Source organism: Lepidochelys kempii, chromosome 7 (assembly GCF_965140265.1).
Source record: "Lepidochelys kempii isolate rLepKem1 chromosome 7, rLepKem1.hap2, whole genome shotgun sequence".
Lineage (NCBI taxonomy): Eukaryota > Metazoa > Chordata > Testudines > Cheloniidae > Lepidochelys > Lepidochelys kempii.
The window spans coordinates 113621109-113645662 of NC_133262.1; the positions used below are offsets into that span (position 1 = coordinate 113621109).

General features: G+C 44.4%; 1 protein-coding gene across 2 annotated transcripts in view; it reads left to right on the forward strand.

Moving 5' to 3' along the window:
* Nucleotides 1-24554, forward strand: part of ABLIM1 (actin binding LIM protein 1) — a 314726-nt gene that overhangs the window by 36207 nt on the left and 253965 nt on the right. Inside the window, exon 1 of one of the 2 annotated variants that reach the window (XM_073354291.1) lies at nucleotides 20498-20550. The exons of the other annotated variant lie outside the window; for it this stretch is intronic. The gene's annotated coding sequence lies outside the window, so the exon portion shown is untranslated. Of the gene's footprint in view, nucleotides 1-20497; nucleotides 20551-24554 lie in introns of those variants that run through there. 2 annotated transcript variants of the gene reach the window in all.

Below are 24554 nucleotides of genomic sequence, written 5' to 3' on the forward strand. Positions count from 1 at the left end.
ATCTAACCAGCATGGTTTCTGCGGAAGAAAATGGTGTCTTACTATCTCTCAGCATTCTTTGAATGTGTCAGTAAAGGAGAGTGGGTTTGTTTTGGGGGGGTAAGGGGGGAGAAAACCTGGATTTGTGCTGGAAATGGCCCACCTTGATTATCATACACATTGTAAGGAGAGTGATCACTTTAGATAAGCTATTACCAGCAGAAGAGTAGGGTGGGGGAGAGAAAACCTTTTATAGTGATAAACACCCATTTTTTCATGGTTTGTGTGTATAAAAACATCTTCTGTATTTTCCACAGTATGCATCTGATGAAGTGAGCTGTAGCTCATGTATGCTTATGTTCAATATAAATTGGTTAGTCTCTAAGGTGCCACAAGTACTCCTTTTCTTTTTTCAGTAAAGTAGTGGATAAAGGAGAACCTGTGGATATAATTTAGACTTCAGAAAGGTCCCACACAAGAGCCTGCTAAAGAAGCTAACTGGTCCGGGGGTGAGATGCAAAGTATTGTCACGGATCAAAAACTGGCTAGGAGACAAAGGAAAGAGTAAGATTAGATGGCTAATTTTATCATGGCTAAAGCTTAACAGCAGGAGTCTCAAGGATCCATGCTAGGTAGGTCTTCTGGTGTTTAATAAATGTACTAATGCTCTGGAAAGAGGAGTGAGCAGCAATGTAGTAAAACCTACAGAGTTATGTAGGTTAGTCAGGACCAGAGAAGACTGATAATTTCAGAAGGACCAAAACAATGCAGGTGAATTGGCAGCTTGAGGGCAAATGAAATTAAAATCGATAAATGCAAAGTAATGCACATTGGAGGGAAGAACTTGAACTGCTCATACATCTTATAGGGTTCTAAATTAACCGTATCAGCTGAGGCAAAGGAGTTGTGTGTCATTGTAGACAGCTCAATGTACAGCTGCAGTCAGTTTTGGATGGTGTTAGGATGCATAAAGAATGTGATGGTGAATAATACAGAAAATATTATAATGCCTTTATATAAATCAATGGTTTGGCCTCATCTAGAATATTGTGTGCAGGTCTGGTTGCCCCATCTCAAAAAGGGTAATGCAGATCTAGAGGGGTTCAGAGAAGGGTGATGAGAATGATCAAGGGCCAGGAAAAACTGTCCTGTGAGGAGAGATGAAAGTGTCTGGGATTGTTTATCTTAGCATGGAGATGAATCAGAGGGAACATGATAAAAATATATAAAATAATGAATGGTAGAGAAGGTAGATGGGAGCTTCTGACTCCCTGCCTCATAACACAAGAACACAGGGACATTCAATGTTTGAAAGGTGGGAAATTCAAAACTGATAAAAGGAAATACTTTTTTAGACAATGTGTAGTTGGCTCTAGAACTCATTGCCAGAGAAAGTCACTGAGGCCAAGGAGTTAGCAAGATTCAGAAAGGGATTGGACATTTATATGGATATCATAATATCCAGAGTTATAATTAACGATAAAATTTTTGGAGGGGTATATTAAACCTTGTGCTTCAGGGCTAAAGCCAATCTCTAAACTATCAGACTGAGACCTATTCTGGAGAGTAGCTTATCCTACATACATGTTCTGTGGGCTTATCCTACATATGCCTTTCTTTGAAGCATCTGGCACTGACCGCTGTCAGAGACAGATACTGGACGAGATGGATCTTAGGTCTGATCCAGTGTGGCAGTTCCTATATTCCTTAGTGTCCCGTTTGTAAAATGGGGGATGATAACGCTTACCTACCTCACAGGGGGTATCACGAGGCTGAATTAATTATTAAACTCTTTGAGATCTTCAGAAGGAAGGTGTATCTAAAGGCAAAATATTTATTACACTTAGGACAATGGCTGTAATAAATAATAGGGCATAAGCTGTTTTAGAGACCTGTAGAATAATTAACATAGTGCCATGATATTTATACCTTTCACACTGTGCAAACCTGAGATGTATTTTCCTTAGGTAAATCCACAAACAGGATTTTGAGCCTGTCCAGGCCAGTGTTTTTTTGGGAGATTAGCCTGTCATTATTTCCCCTCCCACTCATCTTTCTCATGTTAGTGTTTTCCACAAGAGACTCAAAAGATTAAGGAACTGTCTGTGAATCACAAAAGGAGCAATCCTGGAAAGATATTTTGTTGCAGAAGTGCTTTTTGTGTCATGTTGAATGTACAAGACTTGTCACTAGAGCAGGCCCTAGAAGAATAGCCTTCAGTATAAAATTTTTAATTTGATTAAAGAGCTCTTAATGTTGTGTGCTCAGTACCTTAAAGGGAAAAGCATTTGCTTTTTATTTTAAGAACATCATTTAAAATCCACGAGACCTTTAAATATTTATATATATTTAAAAATACGTTCTTTTCCTTTTTCCTACCAGGTACTTGGAGGTATTGCTTATTTTTTAAAATGTCACTCTTCCTGTATATTATTTTGGACCTATGTGGTGTCCTGTGGATCACTGTATATGTGTTCTGAATTTTTTAATCCAGTGTACAAGCAAGCTTCCAGTAATCCGTTCAACGGTCAGTCCTCTCTGATGAGAGCATGACAAACAGCTTTCATACTAAAGTCACTGAAATAATGCAGTAGTATACTTCAGAGCGGTTGTTTTCAACTTTATTTTATTGGTGGACCCTTAAAAAATTTCGAATGGAGGTGCAGACCCCTTTGGAAATCTTAGACATAGTCTGAGGATCACCAGGGATTTGTGGTCCACAGGTTGAAAACCACTGATCTAGAGTGTGATGAGGAGTCTTGATGGAGAATTCTCATTGAGGATTTGTGTGAAATTTGCACATAGTGCAAAATGTAATGCAGCAAGCATGTTAATCACCATAGTACAACTATTCCCCAAATAGGGGTGTTTTGAGAGATTATGAAGAACAAAACTAAAAGAAAAACCCTGTGGATGACTCCAATTCTGTGCTTTTTGGTGCAGGAATGCAGTAAAGCCATGGCACATGCCTCCAACCCCCAAATAAGTCTAATCTTTTAAGATTTTTCTATAATACTTATCACCATAGAATGAAACTAATGTCGTCCCACTGTACTGCGTAAATTATTTGTCTTTCTACTGCTTCTGATGATGTTAGATCCTGTGTACCATAACAGAAAGAGAGAGCTCTACCAACTGTACCTCTCTTTCTGCATCAGTTCTTTGCAGGTTGGATTATACCAGAATATTATAACCAGTTTCAAACTTGTCTTCTGACAAGATAATGTATGCCAATGGTTCTCAAAACCGGTCCGCCGCTTGTTCAGGGAAAGCCCCTGGCTGGCCGGACCGGTTTGTTTACCTGCCATGTCCGCAGGTTCTGCCGATCGTGGCTCCCACTGGCCGCGGTTCACTGCTCCAGGCCAATGGGGGCTGCGGGAAGCGGCGCGGGCGAAGGGACGTGCTGGTTGCCCTTCCCGCAGCCCCCATTGGCCTGAAGCGGCGAACCACGGCCAGTGGGAGCCGCGATCTGCCGAACCTGCGGACGCGGCAGGTAAACAAAGCGGTCCGGCCCTCCAGGGGCTTTCCCTGAACAAGTGGTGGACCGGCTTTGAGAACCACTGATATATGCAGTTCTCAGCATTTGCAAGATAGAAGGGAAATCAGTTGCAGTAGTTCATTGGGCTGTGTATGTGCCATTGTCAAATAACCTCACAGGTTGCAAAAACCAGCTCATGAAACAGACAAGTGCAAAGGTGCTTGGTTTTTTTGTTTTTCTCCATTTGTTCTTTGAAGCTAGATTTCAACTGAGATGTATAACTGAAGTCTTGTTTACTTATGGCTATTACATTTCCTGTGATACTTTTTTGAAGAATAGAGCTGTTAGCCCTTATATTTTCTTGAAATTCTAATTTGTTGTTCTGCCTACCAAAATTATTTGGGTAGTTTCTTTGGGATACAATAATCTTTGCTTCTGTAGTGTTGCCACATGCAGTTACATAGCTGCTGTGTTCCATCTCAGGGATAGCCTCATTTCAGTGTTTTGTAAAATTCCTGCATTTAGGTCCCATCTTGCATTCTTTTCTTAGGAAGAACACCCATTGAAGTCAAAGTGCTTTGAGGATGAATGTAAAATTGCCGTCAAACGTGCAAATATAAGAACATGATGATTTTGTCTGCCCTTTGGGATTATCTTCCTTTGCCTTTAGGAACATTGTAGAATTCTTAAGAGAAAGGAAAATACACATGTGGCCTCCAAAGGAAAACTTCACCCAAGCCTAAAGAAGTAATATCCAGGTTGAACTTCTTTATTTTCAGCCTTAACAGCCCTAAATCTCTTTTACACCACATTAGAATGTTTAATATATGGCTACCCACATTTGGTTCCCCCAAAACATTGACACATTAGGAATGTGTCCTTGATTATCGGAATATAATATCTAAAATATTAGAGCTAGCAGCCCAACCTTAAAACCAGAGATGGGCCTGGAGCTGCAAAGTTTAGATCTAGGCCTTAATTTTGCCTTGTTTGGGGTTGTTCAGATGTAGGTTCAAGGTTCGGGCCCATCTCTAAAAAGGAAATAACCCCATGGTATGACATTCTAACAAATACAAACCTTCTCTGTTATAGTCCTCAGCAGTACAGTAACAAATCACTCAAGGCCATTTAGTTTTATTCCAGCTGCCAGCCAGTTCAGATGACTTGCTTCCTGCTATTCATGATACCAATGCAAGGTTAAGGGGTCTGTTCCCAATACTGTAAAATCATCTCGCATAGCTACTTTTTCACAAGAAGAGGGTCAGATGTAAATGGGACCAGTGATGAGAAAGTGTGAACTCTCATCCATCATTTGAGTGCTTCAGAGAAGAATGAGAAAATGACTAGAGGGCTGGCAGAGACTAATTTCCCAGGAAAGATTTATAAGAGCTAAATATAATTTTGCCAACTGATGATTTAGTTGGGGAAATCAGTCTACAAATGCTAGCTGGATTAAACCAATTTTGTATAGCTAGATTAGGTTCGAAATAATGGGATGAAATTAATAAAGGGAAAAATCGAGGCTGAATATCTGAATTATTATACCGTGAAATAGCCTTTCATGGTAGGTGGTGGAAGCCCTCATGCTTGGGATTCTTAACAATGAGATTGCTTAATGACCAGTGTCTCACAATGCCAGCATTCTCACTGGCTCAAAGGACTTTGGATCAAGTCCTTTAACAGTAAATATTTGGTTCCAGTTGGGGAGGACCAAGTCAGTTCCTCCTTTGCCCATCCATGATATCCACCAGCTCTTAAAGTCTTAGCCCCCTTTCTGTCCTTTCCCTTTGACTGAGCATAGCTGGAGAATTTTCACTTGAGCTCCCAGTTCTTTCTTTCCTGCCCTTGACCCAATAAGCTATCTCCGCTCTTCGTAGTCCTCCCTTTTATACCTTCTTCTAGCTTTATGATGGATTTGGGCTTCAAAGTGTTTTGTCACCATTTGTATGAAGAATGCTGTATAGCAAATAAACTATCAGATTCTGTATGGTACAGACAGAAGGTATGTCACTATAAATTAGTATATTGCATTGATCGAATCCCATTTTCTTGTCCCGTCAATACATCCTCTTCTTTGGCGATGCCTGAATTCTGTTAATGTTACTGAGTAATTCTCTAAAACAGGATTCTAAACTTCAAGGTTCAATCAATTTAAAGGTAGAAACATCTTAGAAAAATAAAAAATGCATAAGCAAATTTCAGTTTATATGAATTTCAGAAAATAAATCCTGTGTCATGTGTTATTTGTCCTCCTTTGCCTTTGGTTGCTGATCAGTTCATGTGTCAACACAGGCTTTATTGCATATTGATTGTGTAATGTTGTTCACACTAAAGATGGACTAACTGAATTGGAAATGTAGACTTACCTCTGATCATGGGTGTGCTTTCCTTTGCAGGTAAGGGGCTATGGAAATTATGCATTACAGAGGATATAGGTTATCTTCTCTCCAACTTTTACCAATTAGGTAAAAAGAAGGGGGAGGAGAAGGACACGTTTATATACCTACTTCTGAAGTTACTTCCACTGTCATTCATCCTACGTAAACCCCTCCTCTGTTTCAAGTGGATAGTGTTCTTTGCTTGCTGTCTTAAAGTGTTGGATAAAATTGATAGGTTTCAGAGTAAGAGCCGTGTTAGTCTGTATTCGCAAAAAGAAAAGGAGTACTTGTGGCACCTTAGAGACTAACCAATTTATTTGAGCATGAGCTTTCGTGAGCTACAGCTCACTTCATCAGATGCATGCCGTGGAAACTGCAGCAGACTTTATATATACACAGAGAATATGAAACAATACCTCCTCCCACCCCATTGTCCAGCTGGTAATAGCTTATCTAAAGTGATCATCAGGTGGGCCATTTCCAGCACAAATCCAGGTTTTCTCACCCTCCACCCCCCCACACAAATTCACTCTCCTGCTGGTGATAGCCCATCCAAAGTGACAACTCTTTACACAATGTGCATGATAATAAAGTTGGGCCATTTCCTGCACAAATCCAGGTTCTCTCACGCCCTCACCCCCCTCCCAAAAACCACACACACAAACTCACTATCCTGCTGGTAATAGCTCATCCAAAGTGACCATTCTCCCTACAATGTGCATAATTAAGGTGGGCCATTTCCAGCACAAATCCAGGTTTTCTCACATCCCCCCCACCCCCATACACACACAAACTCACTCTCCTGCTGGATGTGAGAACCTGGATTTGTGCTGGAAATGGCCCACCTTAATTTATGCACATTGTAGGGAGAATGGTCACTTTGGATGAGCTATTACCAGCAGGATAGTGAGTTTGTGTGTGTGGTTTTTGGGAGGGGGGTGAGGGGGTGAGAGAACCTGGATTTGTGCAGGAAATGGCCCAATTTTATTATCATGCACATTGTGTAAAGAGTTGTCACTTTGGATGGGCTATCACCAGCAGGAGAGTGAATTTGTGTGGGGGGGTGGAGGGTGAGAAAACCTGGATTTGTGCTGGAAATGGCCCACCTGATGATCACTTTAGATAAGCTATTACCAGCTGGACAATGGGGTGGGAGGAGGTATTGTTTCATATTCTCTGTGTATATATAAAGTCTGCTGCAGTTTCCACGGCATGCATCTGATGAAGTGAGCTGTAGCTCACGAAAGCTCATGCTCAAATAAATTGGTTAGTCTCTAAGGTGCCACAAGTACTCCTTTTCTTTTTGATAAAATTGATGTGTGCTATTGAACAGCTACAACATTCCATGGGAGGGGTGGTTGAATTTCTGTGGGGTGAAGTCTCTTTCTGTTTATATAAGGACAGATGGGAGTGCCTCTCCGAGTGACTGTAAGATTAGGGTGATTGTTTAAATAATTAGTTACATTTGCACAGCACTTTGGGATCCACTTGGATGAATGGTGCTTTGAAGATTACATCATGCTTTTATATCTGACTTCCTGTCATTGCATTTTGTTTCTAACGTAGCAACAGAGGAACAACTCCTCAGGACAGTTGGGACTGAAAGAGTTAACTCATTGTAAATGTATATAAAATGTCTGAACTGGATACTCTTTGGCATGGCTAATTATAACTAGCACCAGAATTGTCTTTATTCCATCAAAATCTAGAACACATTAATGAGCTTTGCGGGTATGGCAAATTCTGCCTTCTTTCTTTTTTGCATTACATGCAAAATTAATTCTTAATTCCTCACTACTTTGCAAAATGCACCAGTAGATAAATAAGGGGCTTGGGGACAGAGATAGAGACGTGGACTGTAGTCAAAGATTCATTAGTTGCCTGCTTAGCTGGGAGTTCGATCTAGTGCATTAGAGAAAAATACTGTACTCGGTGTTCATTACTCATCACTCTGTGTCAGTGTAATGGTCCATTGTTCCAGTTTAGGCTCCATTGCCATAAATGAAAGGGGTGACAACTGTCCAGGTGTCATTTAGAAAGGAGCTTTGTAGTGCAGGCTGTATAACTGTGCAGAACATTCAGAAGTTTCCACTGAAGAGGTTTAATGCAAATAGCATTTTCCTGCAACTTTCTCAGAGTAACCCCTCCCAAAGTCTTGTTTAACTATAACTGCAGTAGTGCTTCCATTGTGTAAACTCAAAAGCCTGCTGACTTACATTAAAGCTGTGTATGTCAAAGATTACCTGTGAACTATCTACCACTTCTGCAAGCTATTTTATTTGTCACTGATGTGTTCAGGTGTGCAAGTACCAATGAATATTTTAATACGGAGTTAAGTTTTAAAAGATCACAAACCAAACCAATGTAAAACCATGTTACGAGTCCTAAAGGAAAAAACTCCACTAAATGAATGAACAGATTGGTTCAGTTAGGGAATTAAAGCACAGGAAGGCTCAGGGTGATTCTCCGAATTCTGGGCTGTCGGGTTAAATTAAGCCGATATTGCTTATGGGCCTTTGTGCCTTTAGTAACTAAAGTCATCTATCACGTCTGAAAAAATATATCATCTGAATGAGGATGTACAGTTCTAATGCTCATATTTTTAAGGTCTTCTTTTCTGATGTTAGAATGCACTTCATTGAAGCCCCACAGAATCCCCCTCCTAAACATTCTGGGATATTAAATAGTACTTTTGTCAGCTTGGCATTCTTTCATTCCAGAAAGATTGTAGTGGATTTGCCACTTACACTGCCTTTTTTTTTTTTTTTTTAAATAATTGGTGGCTCAGAATTAAAACAACTGTGACCCCCTTAGTGCTTTTCTTGTAAAGTATATAACGACTATTGTGTCTCATACTATTATATATTTGTTCAAATCTGCAGTCCATCCATCTGTCCCTCAACCGGACATTACGAGAATTCTTTTGCATTTTTATCATGTCCCTTTGAAGATCTCAAAGTATTTTACAAACATTAAGTCTCTCAACACTCCTTTGAGCAAGCTCAAATGCTCTGGTGCTTTAGATAGTATTGTAAGTGGCACAATACAAAATCCTAAAGTGAGTAGATAGGAAAGTAGCTGTACCCCTATTTTAGAGATGGCAAAACTGAAGCACAGGAGAGGTTAAAGGGACACTTGAAAGTTGCATTTCCATCAGAAAATTTGTTACCAAATTTTATGACTTGTAAAATTGTTATAACTGATAGGGAATGTAGCAAAACTACGTTTTTCCTCCTTTTTTCCAGTTTGTTTACTTTTGTGCATTTGAAAGCCGTTTGGCCTACATTCTGAAAAGTGCCAACTAATTTTGAGTGCCTCAGGTTTTGGGTGTCCAGCTTGAGACACCTAAGGCCTGATTTTCGGAGGTGACGCAGAATGTCTTAAATCATGTAAACCAAGAATTCTCCATACATAGAATGTGGCTTGAATGTCTGTATTTCCAGTTCCACTGACCACCTGCCACTGCATTCCTGCACTATATTGTACTACTTGCCTTGTGCTGTACCAGTCTGAGTGCCTGAAGTGTGAGCCCTTGGAGGCAGGGAACTTGTATTTGGCATAGCTGTCCAGTTGTGCTATACCTATAGTGCTATATACATAATAACACATAGTGAAAAGCGCAATTAATAAAGTTATGGCCTACATGTCTGAATTTCCTAGTCTTTCTCTAAATACTTCCTGTATAGGTGAAGCTTGCTTGCAGTGGGCATGCAAAGTGCTGATCCCTTATTGAATAAGAGACTGGTTCTGGGTAGTGAGAGAACAGCAACACATCCTTGGAGCCAGTGTTCTGCTTTCCTTATCCAAGGGAAAGTTAGTGACTATGGTGCAGTTTCATTTTTGTCCGTGTGGTGAAATGAATGAATGACTTTGCGGCATGCTACAGTCCTTCTGCTCATAAGTGAGTTTGAAGCTAATAACGTCAGAAACATTTTTGGTGCGCTCCCATGTTTGGAAAAGCTTTTAAACTGATAGTAATTCCAGTGGAGTACAACTGAATGGGGAAAATAATAGTATTTTTTTCTCTTATGGCTGCATCATGTCCGAATCCTAATTTAAGAATTGCAAACGTGTCTGTTTAATTTTCAATGGATCTTTGCTATCACAGAGTGCATGCACAGGTCAATGCGGTGCTTCAGTAACCCTGATTTGTCTGAGATTAAGGCAAAATTGGGGTTGGCTTGTTCTTGAATTGAAATCTAGGGACTGTAGGAAAAGGGATGGTTGCCTGCAATTCAGCAGGTGGCACTTTTTCCTTGGACTCAGGACTGAGCCAATGCCTGAGTCCAGGGGTCGGCAAACTTTCAGAAGTGGTGTGCCGAGTCTTCATTTATTCACTCTAATTTAAGGTTTTGCGTGCCGGTAATACATGTTAATGTTTTTAGAAGGTCTCTTTCTATAAGTCTATAATATATAACTAAACTATTGTTGTATGTAAAGGAAATAAGGTTTTAAAAATGTTTAAGAAGCTTCGTTTAAAATTAAATTAAAATGCAGATCTTATCAGTTTAGTGTGATCCTTGCCCTTGCTTTTCCTTGCTGAGTTTTCTAATGTCTGGCACGTATTTGGATACTTTAAGCTGCACACAGGCTTCTGAGTGATCAGTTGTTAACCGGCTCTGAGAGGGACAGAAGACAGATTTCATGTGTGAAAATACCTGTTCACACAGGTATGTGGATCCAAATGCTGAAAGCATTGCAAATGCAAGTTTCTTCAAACAGTTAAATTTCACTGGCAGGGACGTCCAGCAGGTCAGAATAGAGGCCCCATGATCTCACTTGGTAGCTTCACATGTACTCCGCAGAACTCCAAACTTTGATGCCCACAATTCTGAGCTTTTTAACTGAATGAGCCGCATTTCGAAATCTTCAACACCCATCCACTGAAATACAGACAAATCCAAGTCACTTTTTCAGGTTTAACTAGAAAAGAAAGCATTGGGCCAAATTGCTGGAAATCTTGAAATCTGTCAGAAAATTCGGATTCCAGTTCTTGCGTGTACATTCTAATTTCAAGGTCAGATGCAGTGCGCTGTTCCACGTGGTGTGATAGTGATGTAAGCAGCAAATCAGGACTTAAAAATATCCCAGTACAGTGGTGCTGGAACAATTTTTAAGGTGGGGTTGCTGAGTTGTGCCCCCCTCTTGTCCCTTGTCTGCACCCCTCACTGCCCCTGGCTAGGGCCAGTGGGCCATAGCTGGGGGTGGCTGCAGAGCCCTGGGCTGGTGGCTGGGACCCCAGGCCAGCAGCAGGCTGAGCGGGGCCGGTGGCTGGAACCCCGGCTGGCAGGGAGCCAGCGGCCAGTACCCCAGGCCAGCAGCAGAGCCCCCGGGACTGGTGGCTGGGACCTGGGGCCAGCAGCAGGCTGAGTGGGGCCGGCAGACAGTACCCCAGGCTAGCAGCGGAGCCCCCGGGACCGGTGGCCAGGATCCGGGCAGTGTGAGTGCCAGTGAAAATCAGCTCGCATGCCGCCTTTGGTATGTATGATGTTAGTGAGCACTTTGATGGTTGTGCCAATTTTTGGGAGGGATGAAACATAAAACCACGGTCCTGGCTACATATGGTCATTAAAATCCTAAAATAGCTTTCACAAGAGAAAATAAATTAATCTCAGAGTTTTGACCAAATTCTAATTTGGGTAATTATATTGTGTCTACATAAATTAAATTCCCCCTATGGTTTACTTGGTGGTATTTTTCATTTCTTATTTCAGACTGTTAAGTAGTTGCTGTGTTCCACTCCAGAGGCGGCTGCCTTTAGGTGTGGGTGAAGTTTTATATATTAGAATTTGCTGTCTATTGGAGGCATGTCCTGGTTTTTGTCCTGTCATTTTGCTCTCATTAGATGAAATCAATTCTCTAGGAATCATCCCTAACAGGAACTGTCCTGACTAAGTACATCTCCATTAGGAGGTGTATATTGTGTGAACGTATGTACGTAGCACCTATGTGTGTGTACTAGCTGTGCAAGTCATGTACGCTACTCACCAAGGCAACTGATCTTTATCCTCATCTTTCCATCTGCATATACTCTCTGTTTTCTTATGTTCTTCTCTTAAAAGAGATTGAAATTCCTGTATATCCCCAGTGGCAATATGTTATCATCTTTTCATTAATGGAAACAAATCCATAATGAAACAAAGACAGTTTCAGAGTTCAATAGCAGAGGCAAAAATTGTCCATGAGTAAAAAGAGTTCCTTCAATTGTGATGTGAAGTTCTCAGTTTGTGGCTTTGGACAGCCTACCACACTTTCAGGATATAGATTTAACCTTGGACAGCATTTCTCTGCTATTGTCTTTGCCACCAGTTTGAAGCCCTCTGAATGTGAAATGCCCACTGCTGACTTCAGTCCCGGTCCCATGCAGGAGACCTTCCCTGGTCAGATGTAAAGTTTCAATAAAGGTTGCAAAGTGCTTTGAATCTCTTGAGACAAATGGTGCTGTAGGTGTGGAAGAGACACAGCATAGTTCATACCAAAAGGCGAATAGTTGAAATATCTCTCCAGCTGTGGAGAGAGAAGGACCTAACTGCCTGGGAATAGAGTACCTGGAGCAGAGTAGTGGCTGGGGAAGGGCCAGAGGAGCTCCAGCCTGGTAAACCTGCAGGCCTTGTTTAAGGCCAAGAGGTACTGGGGCTGCAGAGGAGCAGCCCAGGGATAAGCAGAGGCACCTGGTTCAATCTCCTTGCCAATGATGAGTGGTCATTACAGACTGCAGTTTGCCCCAGTGACTGGGGGCTAGATGACAACTGTCAGTAGCCACTGAGGCAAGGTGGGGTGAGAAGGTTGGGGGTTCCCCCGGGAGGGGAGACCCAGAGTAAGGGGGTACTGCTTGGGACAGAACCCCGAGGTAAAGGGGAACTAGGGTCTGGGAGGGACACGGGGCCTGAGGCAGGTGCTTACTTATGGGAGCTCTGCACTGGAGGGGGGCGATCTGTGGGGTGGGAATGAGTCAGAGTGGAAGGGGGGCGGCAGAGACAGGGTCGGGACAGGGACAGGGGAGCCGAAGGGGTGTTAGACATAGTGGGAGGCAAGAGTGGAGTGGGAGAGGTAGAGAGTGTTGGATGGATGCAGAAGGGAAAGTTATGAGTGGGGGAGGAGACAGGCAGAAGGTGGGGGTAACAGGTGGGGAGGAGGCAGGGCAGAAGGTAGGAGGTAATGAGGAGGGGGCAGTTAGGGGTAGGAGAGGAGGTGGAGGTAGGGGGGGTAGAGGGGAGAAGACAATCTTGCTGCAGCTGGGCTCGGCTTGGCAGCGCAAAGGAGCCAGCCAAGGAATACTCTGGCTCCTCACTCTGTGCTGCCTTCAGGACCATCCACATTCACTCAGGACTCCCATACTTTTTTCCCATAAGTTGCTCACTGGTGCAATCCCACTCCTTTCAGTGGGATCTCACCACTGTAACTGACAGCACAACCGGGTCCCCGGAGTCTTAAACTCTTCTGGGTTGCAAGTGCACTGAGAAACCTGCAATTAACACAGAAATGCAGTGCAGACCTTTTGCTTGGCAGGTAAATATCAGATCAGTCACTTGACCAGTGGCCTTTAATATGGAGCATTGCTGCACTGCTTCATTGGTTACAAATGTACCAGATTCACAGGGTACAATGCATATTTACTATCTTCCAGTGCACTTGGTACTTATATCCTTGGATTAAAGGTACTTAAAAGAAAGGTACTCTACAAGCCTTTATGTATATAAGATTGCTGGACTAATATTAACCTTTTCGTAAGACTAGTCAGAGGGCAGTGTATTTTTTAAATTGTAATCTAATGGCAGTTTGTTGGCATTAATGCCAAGGAATTATTGGTGCATGCATTTTACAATTTTCTGCAGAAAATCTTAGGAAGAGGTTTAGCAAAAGGAGTGGGGGTTTCTTCTCTATTTGGTTTGCCTCCGGTGTGACTGACTTTGTTCCCCCTCGACAAATGTAACTTCCTTGCTTTGTGTTGTCTGGAGAAAGGGTGTTGTTTGAAGGAAGCAGGTTATTAAAAACTGTATTCAGGGTTTAGGGGGAAACAAGAGGGCTGGAGTAAGCTGTCAAAACTGGTTATTCCAGTTCCCAAACCAGGCAGGCCTAGTTACCAAGGAAAATAGCAACCCTCAGTGACTGGTGCCTGATCGCTGTTCCTGTCTCCAGCTCTGGAGGCTTCGGTAAAATTTAGGCTTTTTTGAATCATTTGCCAGTAGCCTGTTCCGTAATCATCCCATCTCGCCTGCCCATGAGAAGCAGAGGGCTGTCAAGTCCAGCTCAAATCTCAGTTTGAGTCATCTACAGTGTTCAGTTTCGATGGCCCTCGGATTGAGGCCTGACAGCTGCTTCAGTTGCTGTTGCTGCCTCTCTTTCTTATGCAGAGTCCTGGAACCAGCTCACTTCTGGCACCATGATCACCCCTCACCAACTCACAGCCATGTTCAGCCGTAGCTTCCTGGGGGACTGCCGCTAGCTGTATAGCTGGGACTGCCATTCCAGAGTGCTACAAAGTTTTCACTGCCTGGGATTCATGGGAAGCACCATGAGCAGCCCCGCTCCTCTATAATACTGTACTGCAAAAGACATCTGGATTGTGACTCCACCAAACAGCCAACAGTAATGTAGATAAGCTTTTATCTTGAGTAAAGACAATGGCTGCTCTAACAGTGTGCTTGGGAGCAATGGGTGTTAGCTGTTCTTATGGTGGCAGGAGGAAGACAGAGGTGAAGTAGGATGATAGTGAGTCTAGAAATGGCAGCTGTGAGTCCCAGGGACTGCTTGGTGCCAGCTGACAGAGGGCACAGGGGTGTGTGTGTGGGCGGGGGGGGGCAGGGTCAGAGGGATCCCTTGGGTCTGATCTCAGCATAATACTTCATTAGAGGGTGTCATGTAAGGTCTCTACTGAAAGGTTGTGTCATACTGATAATATAATCATTTGTGACAATATGTAAAGTTATCCATATATACTGAAAAATATGCTTTTAAGGCCTGTGAGTTGGGACTGGTCACCAGACAGTGATAAACAAGCTTCTTTGAGTCAGGCCATTCTTATCTGCATGTCTGGCTATATGTAAATTGAGTATTGTATACTTCACAATGAAGGCCTACTTACAGTCTGAGCAAAGAGCTAAGCTAGTGATTGCAGAGTCTCCAGGGGAGATTCTCTACAGGAAAAAACAAGCAACAGGGGATGCCCTTTTTACAAATGAAGACAATGGATGGTTGGAACTCTATCTCAGGGGACAGAGGTACACCCTGGTATCCTTCACCTAGAGAACAACCTGCCAGCTAGCTTGTCTTATCAATAGAGGATCACAGCCAGTCTGGCTATTGAACGCTGGGAGGAAACTTTGGGTGAGCTATCCTTTGAGACAGGAAAATGTCTTGTTAGTGAAGATCAGACTCTAGAAAGTATGTTATGATTTTATTTTCTATGTAGCAATTTGTGTCTATTCTTCTACTTGCTTTTTCTGGAGTCTGTGTTCTTTGTGAAACACACTTTTCATAGTGAAAACAAGTAACCCATCTAAGTACTGTGAGTTGAGCGGTGATCCTGAGCTGTACTGTTTCTTTGGGAATAGCAGATCTGTGAGTGTCTGGTGGGAGGGATAGCTCAGTGGTTTGACTATTGGCTTGCTAAACCCAGGGTTGTGAGTTCAATCCTTGAGGGAGCCATTTACGGATCTGGGGCAAAAATTGGGGATTGGTCCTGATTTGAGCAGGGGGTTCGACTAGGTGACCTCCTGAGGTCCCTTCCAACTGTGATATTCTCTGATTCATAGAATTCTATGAACAGGGACTGGACACTCTAGGGGGATAGAAGCATAGTTTTTTTTGTTTTGTTTTGTTTTTTTTTAAGGTCAGAAGGGACCATTATGATTGTCTAGTCTGACCTCGTGCACAACGCAGGCCACAGAATCTCACCCACCCACTCCTGTAACAAACCCCTAACCTATGTCTGAGCTATTGAAGTCCTCAAATCGTGGTTTAAAGACTTCAAGGTGCAGAGAATCCTCCAGCAAGTGACCCATGCCCCACGCTGCACAGGAAGGCAAAAAACCCCCATGGCCTCTGCCAATCTGCCCTGGAGGAAAATTCCTTCCCGACCCCACATATGGCGATCAGCTAAACCCTGAACATGTGGGCAAGACTCACCAGTCAGATACCCAGGAAAGAATTCTCAGTAGTAACTCAGATCCCATCACAGGCCATTGGGCATATTTACTGCTAATAGTCAAAGATCAAGTGATTGGGGGTTGGAGTTTGCCTATTGCTTACTTGTAGAGGGACAGCGGAGCCAGTGCAGGCTGAGAGGGGAGTACTTGTGTAGCCTGAGGCTTGTGAAGTCAGAGAGCTGACCCCTGGCACGCACAGATAAGGCTTCCTCACGCTAAGGGAAGGTGGTAGCACAGTGCAAACCAGGGTGCTCCTAGGAAGCATCACAGCAGCCTACATCTGTTCGCTTCTTCTCTGTTGAGCCTGGTGCCTCCCTGAGCCCCACATACTCTGGGAGCTCTAAGAGTTTTCTGAGATTATGCGTAGACTTGATAGCCCTGTGGGTACCTGTATTGTACATGAATGGGACAGGGAAGGTGTTGTGTCCAAGGAACCCAGTAAATGCAGACTCTGCAAACCAACAATGTGTTGGCTTTGGAGGATCACCAAGGAGCTCTGCCCCACACCTACAAGGTGAGTGTTATGGTGATGACTGCCTAGGAATTGGGAGCGCGAATACAACAGTCTTATACAAGAGGTTTGCCATGTTACGCAAGGCTTTATACTGAGGGCTCATGGAGTAAAAAGAGGAAGACCAAGCAGGAATATTTCCTTATTTCTTCCCACCCTTGATGTTATAGTTAGTGTTTCTGTGTTTGGAGAACTCTGAGCAAACAAAACTCCCTGCTGGAGACTCCTCACTTCTGCAGCTGGTAATTGCTGTCATGAGATAGACATTGTGATGTCACAGTAGGGCTACAGAGAGCCCACCATTGTCGGGTGCAGTACAGTGCTGCTTCCCAAATGCCCAAGTGTCTTCTACAGAAACATTGCCCTGGGGCTGCAGCAGAGACCGGAGAGTCTCTGGCTTAGTCTGGGTAAACTCTGCCTCCCTCCTACTCCTAGCACTCTTAATTACCTCTGTGCTTCTGCACATTTAATTACCTCTGTGCTTCTCCACCCTCACTGATGGCTGCTGGTGTGTGGCATGTTTGCATGCAGCTGGGCAAGCAGGTCTTGCAAAGCCCTTTTTGTCTTTTTGTAACTTAAGCTTTTGCCTAGAGGGATTCTCTATGTTTTGAATCCGATTACCCTGTAAGGTATTTACCATCCTGATTTTACAGAGGTGATTCTTTTACCTTTTCTTTAATTAAAATTCTTCTTTTAAGAACCTGATTGATTTTTCATTGTTCTTAAGATCCAAGGGTTTGGGTCTGTGTTCACCTGTACGAATTTGGTGAGGATTCTTATCAAGCCTTCCCCAGGAAACGGGGTTTAGGGCTTGGGGGGGGGATATTTTGGGGGAAGACGTCTCCAAGTGGGCTCTTTCCCTAGTCTTTGGTTAAAACGCTTGGTGTTTGGCAGCATACGATTCAAGGACAAGGCAAAGTTTGTACCTTGGGGAAGTCCTTAACCTAAGCTGGTAAGCATAAGCTTAGGGGGGTCTTTCATGCAGGTCCCCACATCTGTACCCTAGAGTTCAGAGTTGGGAAGGAACCTTGACAGGGGGAAATGCTAAAGGAACCCACCATAGTGGCATTTAACTTCAAAAGGGGGAACTACACAAAAATGATGAAGCTAGTTAAATAGAAATGAAAAGGAACAGTGTCAAGGGTGAAATGCCTGCAAACTGCATGGAGATTATTTAAAAACACCTTAATGAAGGTTCACCTAAATTATAATAATAAAAAAAGTAGTAGGAGGACCCCCCCAAAAAATGCCACCGTGGCTAAACAGTAGAGTAAAAGAAGTGGTCAGAGATAAAAAGGCATCCTTTAAAAATCAGGAGTCAAATCCTAGTGAGGAAAATAGAAAGGAGCATAAACTCTAGCAAGTCAAGTGTAAAAGTATAATAAGGCAAGCCAAGAAAGAACTTGAAGAGCAACTAGCTAAGGATACAAACTAACAGCAAAATATATTATAAGTGTGTCAGAAGCAGGAAACCTGCCAGCCAGTAGGGCCACTAGGTGATTGAGGTGCAAAGGAGCACTCAAAGAAGGCAAGGCCATTGCAGAGAGGTTAAATGAATTTGCATTGGGCTTCACTGCATTGGATATGGGGGAAATTCCCACACCCGAGCCATTCTTTTTAGGTGACAAATCTAAGAAACTGTCTCAGATTGAGTTGTCAGTTTGGAAAAAACTGATAAACAGTAATGCATCACCAGGACCAGATGGTATCACCCAAGGGTTCTGGAGGAACTCAAATATGAAATAGCTAAACTACTAACTGTGGAATGTAACCTATTGCTTAAATCAGCTGCTGTTCCAGATGACTGGAGGATAGCTAATGTAATACCTATTTTTAAAAAGAGACTCCAAAGGTGATCCTGGCAATTGCAGGATGGTAAGCCTAACTTCAGTATTAGGTAAATTGCTGGAAACTGTAGTAAAGAACAAAATTATCAGTCACATAGATAAACCCAATATGCTGGGGAAGTGCCAACATGGCTTTTGTAAAGGGAAATCATGCCTCCCCAATGTATTAGAATTCTATAGGAGAGCCAACAAGCATCCTTTGACTAAGTCTCTCACCGAAGACTGGGACTGGTCAGCTTAGAAAAGAGACGACTAAAGGGCAATATGAGAGGTCTATAAAATCATGAATTGTGTGGAGAAAGTGAATAAGGAAATGTTACTTACTCCTTCACGTAACACAAAACTAGGGGTCACCTGACGAAAGTAACAGACAGCAGATTTAAAACAAACATAAAGAAGTACTATTTCACACACAACACACAGATGACCTGTAGATGTCATTGCCAGGGGATGTTGTGAAGGCAAAAGTATAACTGGGTTCAAAAAAGATAAGTTCACGGAGGATAATTCCATCAATGACTATTAGCCTAGATGGTCAGGGATGCAACCTTATGCTCTAGGTCAGTGGTTCTCAACCAGGGGTCCGGGGCCTCCTGGGGGGGCGGTCGGGGCATCTGGCACTGGTCACTGACAGAGACAGGATACTGGGCTATATGGACCATTGGTCTGACCCAGTATGGCCATTCAGGGCCCCATTGTGCTAGGCACTGTTCCCGGCCCATGGGAGCTGTGGGGGGTGGTGCCTGCAGGTGAGGGCAGCACACGGAGCCCTCTGCTCCCCCCTTCCCTTGGGGCTGCAGGGACGTGGTGCTGACCGCTTCTGGAAGCGGCGTGAGGCCAGGGAGCCTGCTTTAGCCCTGCGCCGTGGGGCTGAAAATCCCGGATTGAAAGCCCTGACAGGCTGGATCCGGCCCGCAGGGCATAATTTGCCCTCCCCTGTCTTAAAAGATGTGTCTAGAAGTTGTTGTGTCTACTGGCACTGAAGGGGACACGTTTTATGGTGTGTCAGCTTTCAGTGAAGAGTGGCTCAATCTAGATGAGCCATAACTTTTCACCTAGATTGGAATGGAATGATCTGCTACCAATATTTGAAAAAGGGCCTCCCATAAAGATGCCCCCACCCCCGTAATAAATCCCTATCGGCTTGATTCTGCTCTTGTGGTGGTTTTACACAGATATAAATCCATTGACGTGAATGGAGTTGCTCCTGATTTACACTGGTGTAAGGGAGATCTGAATCAGTCCATAGGTTCCATTATCCAACCTCTCCCAAAGTCATCCAGTCCCTAAGGCCTGGTACCTACACTTCAAACTTAGGTCAACATAAGCAGTGTTAAGTCAATCTAATAATGTATGCGTCTATGCTACCGAGTCCCTTCCGCCAACCTAAGTGGCCTTTAAAGTCGACTTCTGTACTCCACCCCCCGCGAGAGGCATAGCGCTTGATTCGACATCCACAGGTCGACATGGGGATAGTGTAGACACTGTGTTGTGTAATTCGAATGAATTGGCCTCCAGGAGGTGTCCCACAGTGCTCCGTTGTGACCACTCTGGAGAACACTTTCAACTCCACTGCACGTCAGCCAGGTACACAGGAAACAGCAACTCCTCTGTTAAAGCCCCGGGAACTTTTGAATTTTCATTTTCTGTTTGATCAGCGTGGAGAGGTCGCCAGCACAGCTGATCATGGAGACTCAAGGCTGCAAACGCACTCCAACATGGCGTGCACAGGAGGTGGTGGATCTTATTGCTGTGTAGGGAGAAGACTCTGTGCAGGCAGAGCTCCGATCTAAAGGAAACACTGACATCTATGCCAAAATCGTGTGGGGCATGGGGGAGAAGGGCTACACCAGAGACACGCAGCAGTGCCGTGTTAAAATAAAGGAGCTTCAGCAAGCGTGCCAGAAGACAAGGGAGACGAACAGTTGTTCTGGTTCTGCCCCACAGACATGCCACTTTTATGAGGTGCTGGATGTGATTCTCGGCGGTGACCCCACCACTGCCCCAAAACGCTCCATGGATACCTCTCGGGAGCCCCGTGTGATCCTGAGCAACAACAAGGAGGACATTGTTGAGGAGGAGGAGAATGTAAGGCAGGCAAGCGGAGGATCCATTCTCCCTGACAGCCAAGAACTGTTTTTAACCCTGGAGCGCATCCCTTCACAGGACCGGTTGGTGGCGGAGCGTGATGCCGGGGAAGGCACCTCTGGTGAGTACCCATTTCCAATCAAACTGTAGGGGTTACATGCTATTATATTTTTTGTTTAATTTGAACAAAAAAGTAGGTGTAGTGAGAACCGGTGGCCACTCCAGCTACGCAAAGGGTGCTCTCTGAAAAAGACTGTTTATGTGTCCGGGGATAGCCCGGGAATCCTCCATGGAGATCTCTAGGAAGCTTTCATGGAGGTACTCTGCAATCCTTTGCAGAAAGTTCTGGGAAGGGCTGCTTTATTTCATCCACCACGGTAGGACACTTTCCCGCGCCACTCCAGTATTAACTCTGCTGGCATCATTGCTGCACTCGGCATTGCAGCATAAGGACTGGGTCTGTACCCAGATGCTTGCAGCATCTGCTCCGTTGCTGCCTCAGGAGAGTGATATCACATAGGATCACCTGGGGAAATGGGAGAAGTTTTCCATGCTAGCCCTTAAACCACAAACAATTCAACAAGTCATCCGCCTCCCCCCATTTGGTGAAATCTGGGGGTCACACAACCATACTTTCCCAAATATGCCATGGTTGTAGTTGGAAGGGATCACCGTGAAGTGTAAGCAGCAAAGAGAAGAAAAAAAAAAGTGGGGGTGGCTTCCTGTTTGTCTCCCCCCCACCCCCCAAACCCAGTGCTGCCTCTGTAAAAAACCAAACTATTTGTGGGGCTTTTACACTCGTGCCTGTCCTCAAGCACCATCCAGGTTGCTTCGAGATAGGGGGCTTTTCTCAATTTCCAACCTGTGATCCCAAGGATGTCTTCACAAAAGCAGCAGCACAAGACCTCTTGCCCATGCCCCGTGGCCTTCCTCACCATGGCTGGAGCAGCAAACACTCTTGCAATAGCCAGTGGCTGTGATTACGTTGTGACTTGCAGTGAAGTGTATTGAGGGGTGTTTTTGTTTAAAAAAAAAAAAACCTTGGTACCCTTGTGCTTTGCATTCTTTGCTGCTGAAAACTTGTCCGACGCATCCTCCACACCGGGACAGAGACTTTCCCAGATTAGAAGGCGGAAGAAGAAGACTTGGGAGGACATATTCCATGAGTTAATGCATGCCTCCGAGAGTGACAAGATGGAGCTCAGAGCATGGAGAATTACACTGTCCGAGAACCTGCACATGGACAGGAGAGCAGGCAGGGAATAAGAGCATGCCATGCAGGAAGAGATGCTGCGGATTATGAAGGAGCAACCAGACATGTTGAGGCATCTGGTTGAGGTTCAAGAAAGGCAGCTGGATGCTAGACTTCCTCTGCAGCGTATGCTGAACCTGCTGCCGTCATCGCCCAGTTCTACAAACTTCTCCTCAAAATGTTTTATGGGGCGGGTGGGAGGGGGGGAGGGGGAGTGAGTTTGGTATCCTTTGCACTCAACACCAGGGGAGGGTACAAAGACCAGAAGGCGCCCATTCCCATACCTTTGATGGTTATTGCAGTGTAACTGTAAGCCAGCTTTCCTTGTTTCTCCCCCTCCATAGTGTTGTTAGCCCTCTTGCCCCAGGTGTGTGTGTATGTGTGAGATAAAACTTCATGGACTAAGGAGAAAAGGCTCTTTATTCATTCAACACATGGTGGTTGTTGGGGGGTGGAGGTCACAGGGGAGAAAATGCAACGGAGGGGACAGTTTTGTAAGGAACACCACAGATAAGTGTCACATTACTCTGGCTCATTGCTGAAACTGGTTTTCAAAGCCTCACGGAGATATAGAGCTCTGCAATATGTTCTTATTGCCCTGGTGTCGGGCTGCTCAAAATTGGCAGCCAGGCAATCTGACTCAACCCCCCCTGCCCCACCCCAGTGGAAACTTTTCTCCTTTTGGTTCACAGATATTATGGAGCAGGCAGCAATAACAATGGGGATATTGCTTTCACTGAGGGCTAACCTAGTAAGCAGATAATGCCAGTGACCTTTTAAATGTCCAAAGTCACATTCCACCACCATTCTGCACTTGCTCATGCCTATGTATGGTTGGACTGGTCCTTACTGCTGTCCAGGCTGCCGGTATATGGCTTCATGAGCCATGGAAGCAAGGGGTAGACTGGGTCTCCCAGCATCACAATTGGCATTTCAACATCACCAATGGTTATTTTGCAGTCTGGAAAGAAAGTCCCTGCCTGCAGCTTTCTGAACAGACTTGTATTCCTAAAGATGCACGCATCCCACGCTGATGTCGGTGAAATGGCCCCTGTGATCCACCAGCGCTTGCAACACCATTTAGAAGTACCCCTTTCCGGTTATGTACTCTTTAGCAAGGTGGTCTGGTGTCAAGATAGGGATATGTATTCTGTCTATCACCCCACCGCAGTTAAGGAACCCTGTCGCGGCAAAGCCATCCACTGTGTCCTGGACATTGCCCAGAGTCACTACCCTCTTCATGGCCCTGCAAACTTGATCACAACAGATCCCACAGTAGCTTTACCCACTCCAAATTGATGCCCCACTGACCAGTAGCAGTCTGGGGTTGTAAACTTCCACAGAGCTATCGCCACTCGCTTCTCCACTGTCCGAGCAGCTCTCATTTTAGTATTGCTGCGCTTTGGGGTTGGGGAAAGCTCTTTGCACAGTTCCTGGAAAGTGGCCTCATGCATTCAGAAGTTCTGCAGCCACTGCTCGTCATCCCCTAGCTGCATAACGATGCAGTCCCACCAGTCAGTGCTTGTTTTCTGAGCCCACTGTGTTGAGGTGATGTGTGATTGTCTTCAGCAACTGCGAATTGCTCCGCTCTATGTCTTCCAGCAGGGCTGCTTGCGTGGCATCACGTTATTCTGCTCAGCGGCTCCTGAATCGGCTGTGTAAATACTGTAGAATAAGGCATGAGGTGTTTGTACTGCTCACAACGATGGTGTACAGCTGAGCAGGGTCCATGTTTATCGTGCTATCGCGTCTGTGCAGATAACCCAGGCTTATGAAAAAGGCGCAAAAAAGGCTTGGTTTGTTTGTCGTTGATTTCAGGGAGGGAGGTAAGTGCATCATGGGAGGCGAACGCCATGCTCCCATAACCACCTGTGCCAATGTTTTGGTCCCATGAGGCATTGGAAGCCCAACCCAAAATTCCACTCGGCTACATGCACTATGGTAGAGCTACCCACAGTGCAGTGCTCCGTGTGTCGATGCAAGCCCTCCTAGTGAGGATGCACTCTGCTGACACAATGAGTGTAGTGTGGACAGGCAAGATCGACTTGCTTAAAGCGGGGGCTCAATGTCAACTTACATAAAGTTGGCAACTTTGTAGTGTAGACATGGCTTAAGAATAGAGTTTTAAAGAACAGTGAGTGTTTTTCTGAGCAGGACAGCTTGTTCAACTAGTTGAGAACAAATTGGATTGTAAGGTCTTTGAAGTGGGGACTGCCTTTTACTCTTCATTTGTACATCTGGGACAGTGGGGACCCTAATTCTGACTGGGGCTTCTAGAAACTGCTAGAATGTAAATAAGTTAATAACAGAAGTGGGACAAAAGTTTGAACTTGATGTGCTGGTTAACTGGAGCCAGTGCAGGAATTGAAAGGAGGGTGGCATGGTCAGATCATTAGGATGTGAACTGGCGTAGTTGGATGAGTGATCCTGGTGCCTCTTGGGCCATGGTTTGCATGGACTGGAGGGAGGACAGAAAGGAAGAGATTTCAGTGATAAGGAAAATCAGAACTCATGGTTTGTGGCACAAATTGATCTCTCATAAATTGGGGGTCTAGGAGTGGGCACGGGACTAAGGAGGCTCTAAATTGGCGGGTAACACTTGGGATGAAGATATTTCTGGATTCTTGGGAATGGAATGATCCGATCACTGTAAATGGAATGAATGTTGTAAATTTAGTCTGAAGGGATCAGTAGGAGAATGTTCCTGGCACTGAGAAGCTGCGAGAACAATCTGAAGTTAACCTTTAAGTATATGATGAATTTAAACCTAGGAATAAGTCAGGTTTAAGCTGGAATTAATTCCGAGTTGAAAAAAGTGGTGGCTCTCCAGCAAAGGTAGCTGGAAACTCGTATTCCTAGAATCTGTGATCTGT